Consider the following 13,418-nt stretch of genomic DNA (forward strand, 5'->3'; position numbering starts at 1 on the left):
ATCCGGCCAGTAAACGCTCAGCTCCATTCAGTCACCCTGACCCTACTCCCAAGCAAGAGATTATGTAAAGGAAAAGGTTCCCCGTGCACATATGTGCTAGTCATTTCTGGCTCTAGAGGGTGGTGCTCATCTCCGTTACAAAGCCAAAGAGCCAGAGCTTTCCAAAGACTTTTCTGTGGTCATGTGGCCAGCATGACTAAACACCAAAGACACAAAGAATGCTGTTACCTTCCCATCAAAGTAGTCCCTATTTTTATACTTGCATTTTTACATGCTTTTGAACTGCTAGGTTGGCAGAAACTGGGACAAATAGCTGGAGCTCACTCAGTAACAGGGTGCTAGGGATTTGAACCACCAAACTGCCAATCTTTCTGATCGACAAGCTCAGCGTCTTAGCCACTGAGCATCTTAGACTACTGAGTAGTATTAGACTACTAAGACTACAGTGTCTTAACTACTGTAAAAAGGGGGGAAAATACTACATCATCAGAAAAGGGTTGTGTCATGCTCAGATGTTACTATTTCCATTTTTCTGCATGACATTGAAGATCAGATGAAAATTTATCTGGCCCTCAGTTCTTTCAAACCAAAACGAGAAGGAAGCAATCACTAATATTTCTAAGCAAATGGATCAGCATATCTTGAAATGAAAATTACTGCTTAAGTTTTGGTACTCTGCTTTGGGTACTCAATAAAGTTCACAATGGAGTTATATCAATATTTAAAATATTTTTAAAGACAAATCACATCTGTCTTACATCCCCCATCAAACATGACATTCTTTTCATTTCAAAATCGAACAACAGCTACAGTGGCAAATTGCAGAAAGGGAAGTTATATATCAAGGGAAGGAGTATTAAGAATAAAGAAGATTACCAGATAAGATGCTTTGTGGGGCTGTTAGTAAGAGACAGTCTAATTTGTGTTATTGTTCAAATGAATCCTGTGAGTTCTCATTTATACATAAGGAGAATATGAGAATGTATATAAAGGAATCTACATGTATGTATATGGATTTGCAGAGCAAGTATAAGATACGTTATAGACTAATGATGGCAAACCTATGGCATGCGGGCCAGAAGTGGCACGCAGAGCCACTTCTTCCGGCACGGGAGAGGTTGCCTGGAAGAGCCCCACTGTGCATGCGCATGCTCCACCTGCCCGTCAGCTAATTGTCGGGTATCTGGTGCACATGCATGGGGGACTGGGGGCACAAGAGACATGTGCGCATGTGCACCCACCCGGGGGGGTGCACGGGTTTTTTTTGCATGCATGCGCAGAGACACATGACATGTGGGGGGGTTGCATGTGCATGTGCAGAGATGCGTGGGCACGGGAGGATCACACACGCATGCGCAGGGGTGTGGGGGAGACCTATGTGTGCATTGCCTTCTGGGGTGCTGGCATGCGAGCAGGAGCACAATTTTCAGCACGGGAGCCCAAAAAGGTTAGCTGCCATTGTTATAGACAATGCACATAAGAATTTTCCAATCTAACATCCAACAATAACACAACTTGTCATGTTACAAACTTCTTGCTTCTCATGATGCCCCACTTTTTAATGTTCTTATATAGCTTGGATAGCAGCTTAAAAAGTAGAAAGTGTTGCTTTTGCTGACACTATTCATCAAGATCATCTCTGTTACTAATATTTCTATACAGGCCACTCTGAGTATTGTACAAATACTCTTGCAGCAGAACGATAAGTGCATAGTGCAGAAATAAAGGTTTGATAAGGGATAGTCTGCATCATGTCAGGATGAGGAGCAGGAAGAAAAAAGTAATCCATTTCTTACCAAGTAGGTAATAAAATAAAATAAATGGCTTGCTTGCTTGTGATTTATCTGACCCAATGATTCTGGCCCTGTGAAGCCTGTTAATAGTGAACAACCAACATTTCACACAGTACCATTATTGATTCTCAGTGCCCCTTGAATGTTTAGAAAATAATGGAGGAGTAATACGTTGAATGGCTATGATTCCCATTCTTCTTTTTCTTTTTTAATAGTATACCTCTATGTACCATATGGCTATTTGAAAGTTATTTCTTCTGTTTTCAAGTAGCATAACAAAGCACTCCTAGCACAGAAACACAGCCCAAGTCCTTGGAAAATCTCTGCATCCACACTGACTGCCAGCATGAGTGCATCTTCAGAAGAACTCAAGCCGAGATTTTTATACTTGAGGTAGGCAGAATTATCAGAGACTCATCTGAAGGTACAGCTGAATGTGGATTTTAGGGCTTCAAATTCGAAGACCAAAAAAATGTTTTGGAGCATGTGAAGATGCTCACAATGCACCCGTGTGAAGCATCTTAATGCTGCCATGCTTTGTTTTTTCTAGGCTTCTCCTCAATTGTAATAACAAACAATTACAGCTGTCAGTTGCCATTACTAGAATGGCAAGTAGTTTCGCTTTATTTATACGTTTATGTGACCCTAAAATATCTACTTGATAAGACTCAGGTCTTATAGTACTACTCTTACTAGGCAAATTGCAATTTAACCAAATGTGGTGGTTTAAGTAAACCTAATCAAGTCCTGCTCCTGTAGCTCCTACCATTGTCAGTCTGTAGGATCTGGGGTTTACAAGCAAGAAGAGTTGTTCTGCCCTCACTATACGTTGGTCTGCGTGCAGCTCGACATGCAGCTAAATCCACCTATCCTCCAATAAAACAGACCATGTGCGTAGATTTGAATGATTTATTGAAAGAACAGGATATAGTAAAACCAGGGAAAATAGGAATACATACAATGAGAACCAAATACAAGATAGATAGTATTGTTACTGCACTTGTTTTGAGAGTGCGGGCTGATGGGTAATGGGGTGGAGTCAAACAATATACTTGTTGTCTCTCCGGCCACTAGACAGGCTAGAGCAGGGGTCTCCAACCTTGGCAACTTTAAGCCTGGTGGACTTCAACTCCTAGAATTCCCCAGCCAGCAAAGCCCCTGGGCTAGAGAGCAAAAACAGTACATAAAGATCACATGTTGGGGCATATTTATCCCTCTGGCCTAGAGAACTAGATGGGTCTAGAGAACAACTTCAATATGTAAAAGTTACATGCTGGGGCATGACAAGAGTTGTTCAAATTCTGCTTCTCACAACAGGCCAAGATATTCATTTCAGATTCACGGAACACACTTAGCTTTAGTTGAACTTAGTGAAAGGGAAGTAGAAATATGTGCAAAAGTTGTGCCTCTTATGATGGATATCAATAAATGGCTGTAATTATTTTTCCTTTGGGTTCTTTCTTTTACGTGAGTCAAATAAAATATGAAGTTACAACAGAAACATGGAAAATGATGTTCAACCTGAGGGGAAAAATATGCATGAAGATGGGTTCCTTTTTTTTTTTAAAGCAAAGTGACAGCAATTTATTTCTGTCATAATTAGAAGACATTTAAAGGCACAGCTCTTCTGTGTCTAATTTCAGAAATGGTATATGTGTGAGAAAATGGAGCAGGAAAATATTGCTGTATGATCTCCCGGGTATATAAACTGTCTGGAAACGCTAAGCCTGTTTGGGAAAATTACTGAGGGGGGCGGAAATGGACAAAAACAAGTATCACACAGAATTTCTCATGAAGCAGAGGAAGAAGTTGAAGTCAGTTAAGGAGCTGGTCTGAAAGAAAAAGAAAGATGGTTGATGAGCAAAGTTGGATTTAAAGAGTTTCAGACTGCTGGTGGTAACCAAGTTTTGCGATGGAATAAAGATAACTGAAGAGGGCTTTTGGATAAATGAAAATCACCAGAGATGGGAGAGGAGGAATCAGTTTATCCTGCGTAAGTTTCCTGAGGGAAAAGATGACCAAGGCTCTACTAGCCACAAGACACTGCCAGCTAGATTTTGTCTGAAGCCCACGGTTAATACTAAGGGGAATTCACTTATAGCTACATTTCAGAATAGACACTATTGTAATAGTAACAGAAGCTGTACTATTGCAAGCAAGGAGATAGCTGAGCTCAGAATGGTACAAAAATTAGGCAATAAATCAATTTACTGCATACCAACTTTCTTTGCTGGCAGACAAACAAGGGAGAAGGGAATCTGAAGATCAGTTCATTTGCTTTAGCTGCAAGTCACAGAATTATCTAGCCATAAAAGTCAAACTCAGAGAAACCAAAGTTTTTCTATCTTCAAAATGTCACAAATAAAGAAAAAAAATCGAATTGTTTCACAGGATCTTTACATGCTGTGTTTTGTCTGTTTGATCCCAAGAATTTCCACATACCTGCTGACAGTGGGGTTTTGGGAAAAGGAATCTTTTCAGATTTCATGGGGTAAAAATGATTAATGAAATTACCTAATGTTTGGTAGGTAATGCTATGAAAACTGTAGAAAGAACTCTTGGCAAGAAACACCCAGTTTCAGAGAATTAGATGTAGGGAGTTTGAAGCTAAATTTCTTTAAATCTTTGATTCTTCTCACATAATTCTAATCTTATTGGTTTGGGATTAAATCAAATATGATGTATGGAGACAAATATTTCAGATTTCAGAGAGACACAAGTGGGAACATGTGAACAGTATTTTGATTCACATGAAATTATTACTCTTCACCCACCACTTGTAATTTGATTGGGAAATGATCCCTACAATCATCTATTGAATTATTGTTGATCTCTTAATTCTCTCCATTTTAGAGTTTTACAAACAAAAAGTAAATAAATCTTTCTTTCCTTGACACTCCATCTACTTAATTGTCCCTCAGTTCAATTCAGATGATTTTTTAGGAATTTGGTTATGTAGATTCCCCAAGTCAATATGAAGATTCCCACTTTCAATTACTGTTTAAATGAATCCAGTTTGTGTTTCTACTTCTGAGACTGGATATCATTTCTGACTTAGGGACCCATCTTCTTGTTCTTTGTAAATGTGTCAATGGCACGGAAGAAATAGCTATCATAGATTTTTCAATTGCAAGCTTTTTACTAGGCAATATACTACTAGTCATTAGAGAAATCATAGATTTTTCAATTGCAAGCTTTTTACTAGGCAATATACTACTAGTCATTAGAGAAATCCAACAAGACAAGAAGGTTTATGCAATCAGTAAAAGAAAATGCTTGCTTTTGTAACATGGAATATAGACTTTGAGAACAGATGTGAGACGGAATGTTAGTGAAAAGTAATGAAAGTTTCCCCTCCTAGAATTTGGTGGCATTGCAATATGGCCTTTGACAGAGTTCCCCAATTTTTCTGGCTCTGTGGACCAGCGGGGGTTGGTGGGTATGGGGATGATTCCATGCGAATCACTGGGAAATGGAGTGCGTGCAGACCACACTTACCCACTGCTCATGCAAGTGGGAATGCACATAAACGTGTTTGGCCACCACTTCCATGGCCCGGTTCTGAATGGCTCATGGACCAGTAGTGGTTGGGGACCTCTGATCTATGACATGACCATTCTAAAGGGCACTTGGAAAATTCTAATGGGGATACATTCAAGTATGGGATGTCCTATACAGATGTGGAGGTATTAATGTATTTCTTAAAGTATATCATCAGTTGGGATGAAAGATGGTAATTTCCTTAGACTTTATGAGTTGGGCATTTTTTTTTTTTACTTTTGATATGTGTGTCCGAGATTCATCATTACTGGGCTAGGCAGACATGTTTTGGGGGAGGGGAGAGAGAGGGGGGAGAGGGAGGGAGAGGAAGAGGGAGAGATATCATATGAGTGATATGGCATCAGCTCTTTTTTTTCTTCAAATTCCCACTCAACTTGTGACATTGATTGGTAGACATACACACAACCTGGATGTTATTTTGGAATTATTTTCTTTTAAAGTTTAAATAATAATGCCAGTAGATCTGAAAATTTTAGGGGACTGGAGAACTAGTAAGGTGGCCCTATTATTATCAACATCACCTGTTACTACTTGTTTTTAGTTTTGGTTTGTAGTTTTTAATTTTTTTAAAAAAATAATACAAAATTGTTTTAAGCATTTATTGATTCTTTTATCTTTGTTATATGTGGCTCAGAATCCTGTGTTTGCAAGATGTGCAGCTTGATAAGTTGAACTAATAAATAAAATATAGAAGCGTATCAACTAGAGAAATGTAAAATATATAAATTTAATGTATACTTATATTTAATTTGTACCAATAAGCCAATGAAGTCCAGCATTATGTTTCTCAAAACTTACAAACCAGATGGTTTTTAGGAGTCTTACCCTGGAAATATCAAATGTTTAATATCAGGGAATTCTAAATGACTTCAATTGTACAACATGTCAAGTTATAAACAGACAAGCTAAAATGTGGCTGACTAGTTTGTAACAATGTATTTTGCAATCTGAAATTAGTATAAGGCAAAAGTCCTTAAGCATCCCTCACAAAACGCTTGATTCTCCAAATAATTTGGGGGTTCCAGTTACCTACAGAATTTCAACCAGACCTGCTTACTCTAACTTTCAATAGACATACCGTATTTCCCCATGTATAAGCCACCCCTTTTTTCCAAAATTTTCAAGCCCAAAAAGTAGGGGGGTGGCATATACAAAGCAGGTACACTTTTTATACGTGAAAAATGCATAAAATAATAAAGTAGGAATAAACTGGTTTTCCAGCAGTATGCTATACTTTTTTGTAAAAATTGTACGTGATGATACGATTACGAGTGCGAGTACGCGATAGAAATGCATACGCTAGGCATCGGCCTGAATGCTTCGCTCCTACTCTCGCCCGATGCGTAGATTGCTAGCGTCGCCGCTCGCACCGCTGGCGCCATGACCGGTTGTAGATCTAGACGTCGAATTTTGTTTCTTTGTAAATTTTCTTTCTTCATAACTTGTTTCTCTAATAAAATATTTTTTTCAAAACTTCACAGTCCAAAAATTGGGGGGGTGGCTTATACAAAGGGGGTGCTTATACATGGGGAAGTACGGTAAGCTTTGCAATGACCTAAATGAAATGTTCTCAATCCACCCAGCAGGATAGGCACACCATAACAAATAACACATTGCAACATATTGCAACATATTTTGCAACAATAAGTTGAAAACCAGTAAAACTGTATTTTTTAAATGGTCCTTCAACATATTCTTAAAGTGAGGTTTCATGAAAACTCAAAGAGAAACCATCTTTAGGTTTCCAATCGTTGTAGTATTTGGGCTGGACATTCAAGAGGGCGGCATCCATTTGATATCTGGGCCCAGATTTTCCAATGAAGGACATTTAGTGAGAAATGGCATAAGCATTTTTTGTGAACATCACAACTGAAAAATCCTCCAAGAAGCCTCCCTTGTCCCAGAAGAACAAGAACTAGGCACTTTTTCTTCAATACCTATTCAAGCAATAAATATGTCAGGGAAGTCAAGTCAAAAAAAGATCATCTTCATTATTTCCTCTAAGAGTCTACACAGAGGCTACAGCTAGATTACTGGGGCTAAATTTAAAATTAAATGCAGAAAACAAATGGAATCAGAGCAATCAAAAGAAGAACCAATACAGTAGCTTTTACACTGATTGCTTAAATTGCTGGGTCTTGATTGAAAAGATAGGTACATGTTCAATTGTTCTAAAACTCAGGAGCCAGGGATTTATTTAGATCGGGAATTTTTGAGCTAAACCAACATAACTTGGCATTTCCTTGGCTCTGTCAAATAAAGAATTAGTGTTTCTTAAACCACAGCTGCTTGCATGTTCCAGATATATTGGGGTTACTTTTCAGTCATTCCATTCAAGTAACATCTTTTTGGACCACATTCAAGTTTCTCTACACAGGAAAGACCTTTGTAAAGTGTTACTCATTCCACTACAAAGAAAAGATTTTGTATTACCCTCCCCTCCCCTCTTAAAATCTTACACAAATATATAGAATGGTTAATATTTTCTTAAATCACAATAATGATGACCCAAATGTAACCATTTAGTACTTTTGTAAAAAAAAATGCTGTTTTTTTTATAGAGAAATCCATTATATACAGTACGTGTTTATTCAGAAGTTCCCCTGACTTCAGTGGAGCAGTCTATCTGGTAAGTATATACAGAATTGCAACTTTAATGTCATGTTTCCAATTTTTTTTGCAGCTTCTCATAAAGGTAAATTCAAACGATGAGCCTTAAATGTTTTAAAATGGTAAAGTATTAGCTAAAGTTATTTAAGTTGCTTCAAATGCTTTTGATGACTTGTGTTCTAACTTCCAGCCTGTTGTACAGCAAAAGTCAAGATAGAATTGTTACAAATAACATTTAAAATTAATAAAATCCCAAACTAAATTGGTTTCCTTGCAGTTAAAATAAGTAGGGAATATCGATTGAGTTTATACATAGAACTGGTATCATACTTTTGGTTTGTGTCACTCTAACTCAAGCATCATGGGTTTGTGAACCCCAACTCTGATTTGTTATTTAATATTGGTTAAATCATATAGTTATCATAACATGAAAATTAGTTTTTAGACTTAAGTGCATGAAAAAGCCTAGAATCATATTTATTAAGTAGTAGCACTTTGCAATCAGGTGAATTTCTAAAATAAGATATGTGGAAGATAAATCCAGTTAAGGCCAGAAACACCATCTAAGCTAAAAACTTAATTGTTTTCATTCTAACCTCATAGGAACAATCTGGTTATTCAGTGTGAATTATCTGTATTTTAATAGTTTGGACATAACATTGCAAATGCTTTGTATTCTATAATTTTAATCACCCTTCCCCAATCTGATACCCTCCAGACGTATATTGGTCTGTTTATGTGTGCAATCAGAATGGCTGAAATACCTAGAAGGCATCAACAGTAAACAGCTACCATGTACTATCAATCTCTGGTTTCAATTGAGGGTTAAAATTAACTATATCAGTGCAAACTGTAGTATTTATATGTTTGCCTTTGAACAAGCCAAAAGTAGCTTATTTCATGCATAATGTTGAATTGTAATGGGTAGATTCACACCACCTTCAATCAAACCAAATAAATCAAATGTTGGCTCAGCCTTGCAGGTGAATTGGGCATCTATGACTAGAAAAATACTCTCAGCCAACAACAGAATGGATTTGCTCCACTTTAGACTTTCCAGAAGAGCATAAAAATTGCTTTACCCTTCTTTCTACTTCAAGTGTTAGGGTGGTTCCATAATATCACAGTAGCCAGGAAATTCCACTCCATAAGGCTAGCAGATGCACAGAACCACAGTTTATGACTAAGGATAAATACAACCTGCAAATAAACAGAAACAAAGCAAAATGAGGATAACTTTAAATAGCTTGTATTTTTCTCTTCCCTTTGCCAACATTCAGTTTGTGTTTGTTTATGCAATCCTGAAGGCACAAAAGAAAACTTCATTTTCCTAGCAAATCAACATTATGGTTTCAGTGCAATGAAACATGAATTTTTATCTACACTAACTGCAAAATATTGGCTGGGTCTTCCAGGACATGTGGCCATTTTCTGAATACAACCAACAGTTTGGAAAAGTCCTTAAATGTGGTAATGTGAGCTGTTAACAAATTATTACAATGAAACGGTTACATCCATGCCTGCTAGTTTAGGAGGCCAATGAAATTCAGCAATAAATTATCTTTTATAAAGTAGATATTCTGTTGTACAGAATGTTTTCCTGCAGTGCAGTAATAAAATAATACCCAAATAAGACTGACATATGGAGATTTTAACAATATGGATATCTATCAACAACAGAGGATTGTTGTTTTTTTAAAAAGTTTTCATGTAAAGGTAAACTCCCTTTTTATGACCCCGTAATCCCTTAATTTGGGGTAGAATTGGAGTGATTGGATGGAGCTGAGTGTTTACTACCTGGATGCTCTTCCTGACGCCACACGGAGTTCACAGCAGATATTTTTTCTTTGTGTCCTAGAAGAGAAACATCTGCCATTACCTAGAGTTGAACTCTCAACCTTCTGAATGGAAGATGAAAATATTCACCACTAGACCACAGCCACTCTTTCATGCAAAGGTAATACAATGTTGTACAATACAATACAATGATAAATGAAAAAAAGAATCCCACTGATTGTTAAATTATTCTGTTGGATGCAAAAGCAGTTCCTCTCTCAGAATTATTGGGCTGCATTACACTGATTCAACGGTGTGAGAAAAACAAGTTGAAGAATCCTAGCCAGATATCTGGAGACTGGGTCCCAAATTAAATTTGCCTTTCGCCAAATTAGACAATTAGTTTATTTAGGTAAGCATTCCCAACACTGACTAGTTGTAGCTCTCCCAAATTTCAGAAAGGAGTCTTTCCTAGAACCATTTGGAGAAGCCAAAAAATTAAAAAAAATTCTAACATTTTTAACCATGACCAATGATTGATCAATGTATATGGAATAAAAAAATAATGCTGGCCCATCAACAGTTTTTGAGCGGTGTCAGATTTCAGAGGCACAGTGCTTTTCCAGGTTTGGTTTATTTTGGCATAAGGACACTAAATACTTAGATGCATTGGGCAATATGCATATTTCTTCACAAATAGATAGGCAGAGCCCAGATGGAAGCAAAACAATGAACACTTTCATAGCTTCTCCAACCTTCACTGCTGTACCATAATAGCCAACTGTTATCTGAAGACTCTATTTGGGGTCTGTTATTTTGCCTTTTTTTCAATTCTAACTTTTTTTTCCTTTGAAAAGCAATGTAGCACATCCTTTTCTACAAAAGAAATGGAATGAGAAGGAGTAAGGTATGTCCCATTCACCTGAATGTATGTACATTTAAGAATAGTATTTAGTCCTCTTCTTAGCTACTTTTTAAAAGTCAATAGACAATACAGACAATACAGTTAATCTGTGAAATCAACTCAAGAATAAGGTTGTTTTGTTATTTTTCCTTAATAAAAAGAGGCACTATTCACTATTTTGCTAGATCTATTTACAGGTCCAAAATTCTCAGCAGGTACTTGCCTCAGGCAACTATCACTGCAAAAAGACTCATTTCTAAAGTTATAGGATCTTATATGAACTGCAATCCATCCACTTTAACAGTCCTACAATAGGCATTCCGTTGAGCTACATCTTGCAGTCCCCCTGGGCTTTATAGAGTGGTTACATGGAAATTCAAATAGCTTTAAAAGTAAATCTTCTCATACATATGTAAGATAAACTGCACCTACTGATTTTTTTTCCTGCTAACCAGCAATTAAACTTATATAGTTAAACACACACAATACATTCCTCTCCTTTGCAGAGGCAGGAAGGAAGAATAAAAATATTTCATCAAAATTTAATGAAAAAAAAAGGAAACTGTAAGTTTAAAAAATAGAAAAGAAAAACAAAAACCACCCAAACCTGGCACAAATGGCACAACCCAGCTCTTCTGCTGGGAAGATGAAAATTTTGCCTTTATATTTAAGTGGAACGCCATTTTTTCTCATTTTAATTAGTGCAGCAATCCGAGAAGTATTTATACGCTATTGAATATGATTTTTCACAAATCATCTGTTATGGTATACTAGTAGTCAAATTACTGTAGTAGAAAACAGTTAAATGTCTATTAGGTGGCTTCTAAAGTAATGAAATGGGACTTCCAGGGAGTGAAAAAAAATCACTTGGCAATACTTTTATTAGGATCAATACATATATTTTAAAATAAGTTGACAAATTTCCTAGTTTACTAAACCCTTTAGCTGATCAGGTGCTATATAAAGGAGGAAATAGAAAAAAAGTACAAAAATTGTCTCACTCCTATAGCACTAAGTCTTAAACCTAAAGATTGGGTCTATGTTTATACCCTGGAATAAATCATGATTTGGATTTAGTCATGGTTTGTTAAATTTGCACTAAATTAATGAAACATGGATTACAAGTCACCAAGGGAGAATTCACACAATATAACTAAACAAAAACATATTATGGCTTTGTACAGTTTGAGGAATTTATGCATCTGAAGCAAAGCACATTGGCCTCAATGTAATTATGCAAACAGTGCAAATTGGGTAATTTGTATCTCCAAAATTTGACTTGCATGATGATGGCAAAAATTATACAGCAATTTGCATGATGGTGTCACAGACGTACATGTTGATACTTGCCCCCCCCCCCAAATGAAGATGGCCGTGTTTATGAACTTGGTTGATTTGAGAGCAATTTCTCTGTGGGATTCATGTTTCCATTTTTAAAATGTTATGGAATAAAGACAAAGGGTCAATCTCACCATTGAAACACTCCTCATTTTGTGAGATTCCTCTTCAGTCTTCTGAGAAAGCACCAATCTCTTGTTGAGCAAAGGGCAGAGGGAAAAAAATCTAGCAATCTTGTAGCAGCTATGTACTGTAGTTAGGGTTGTCCAGCCAGAAATGGAACGTAATATAGCATAACCAGATATATTCAGATTTACTTCTTACACTATAGCAGATGCCTATGGGATCATAGCATTAAGGTGAAATCTAAGTGTATTTGCTCCGAAATTAAGAACACTGAAATTTTCATAACATTGTAATCTCCAGAATCTGAACTGCTCCAAGTCCAAAGGAGGTTCTGCCAGATTTAGTTGAACTGCCATATGCACCAAGCCTATTTTTCTTTTTTAACACACACACACACGCACGTGCACACACACACTCAAAATTGTCTACCAAGGCCTGTTCCATTTATACTTAGGTTACACCTCAGTTATAGTATTTATCACAGCTATAACACTTTTAGCATATCACATGCAGACTATTACTTCTATTTATTTTACACTAGCAAACCTAGTTAAACCAAGAGAACGATTCTGTCAAGGTTGCCCGTAGATGAATATGCCTGGAGGGGAATTAAAAAAAAAAAAATCTTAATTCAACATTTCCTTCCAACCGAGCGCCTATTTTATAACTTTACTTGTCAGTTAAGTACTCTTTCAGCGCGGTGATAGCTTCAGTGTTAGACACACAATAGGCTTTACTTTCTCAGGTGCCCAATTTCAACTGAAACTTCCGTACTTAAAAAAAAAACATGTTTGGCTTACTTACACACACACACACACACACACACACACACACACACACACACACACCCTCCGCCCGCTTTCCCCTCCGCACCATTTTTAAAGCCTCGTCCGATTGTCCTGTATTCTAAAATACAATACAATTGTTTCTTCTTTTAATAGGAATTTTAACGCTGCCGCCGTTGGCGAAGCAGTGGGAGGAGGAGAATCCTTTTTCGACTACGCTCGGAGATCGACTAGGCTTCCCTGCCCGGAGCTCAGCGCCTGGTACTGTTTGGCTCAAAGGGCGGTCGCAGTTGCCCTGAACAGGTGGTCAGAGCAGGAGGCGGTTCAACAGGTGCAGCTTGGCTGCCATGAAGTCATGGGCCAAGCTGCACCTGTGGCACTTTTCCAGCCGCTGCTGAAGCGGCGGGGACTGGGTGGACGAGGGCCACCCCGCAAAGCTAAAGCGTTGCTTTAGGCGCTGTTCAACCTCGCCTGGAGGGCTTATAGCGAGCCAGTTCTCACTTTGAAAGCCGGCCATGGGTGAGA

The 13,418-nt window shown here is 37.6% G+C and overlaps 1 long non-coding RNA gene across 1 annotated transcript; it reads right to left on the reverse strand.

Moving 5' to 3' along the window:
- Window positions 1–3,347: 3,347 nt before the first annotated feature.
- LOC148127724 (uncharacterized) lies at window positions 3,348–13,387 on the reverse strand. Its single transcript, XR_015745122.1, has 5 exons — window positions 12,982–13,387; window positions 12,117–12,320; window positions 9,762–9,818; window positions 9,047–9,164; window positions 3,348–3,625 (listed from the first exon to the last, which is right to left on the reverse strand). It is a non-coding gene; the product is annotated as an uncharacterized LOC148127724 (long non-coding RNA).
- Window positions 13,388–13,418: the final 31 nt, after the last annotated feature.

This window comes from Pseudonaja textilis, chromosome 1, assembly GCF_049901715.1.
Source record: "Pseudonaja textilis isolate UNSWEBS1 chromosome 1, rPseTex1.2, whole genome shotgun sequence".
NCBI classification, from domain to species: Eukaryota; Metazoa; Chordata; class Lepidosauria; order Squamata; family Elapidae; genus Pseudonaja; species Pseudonaja textilis.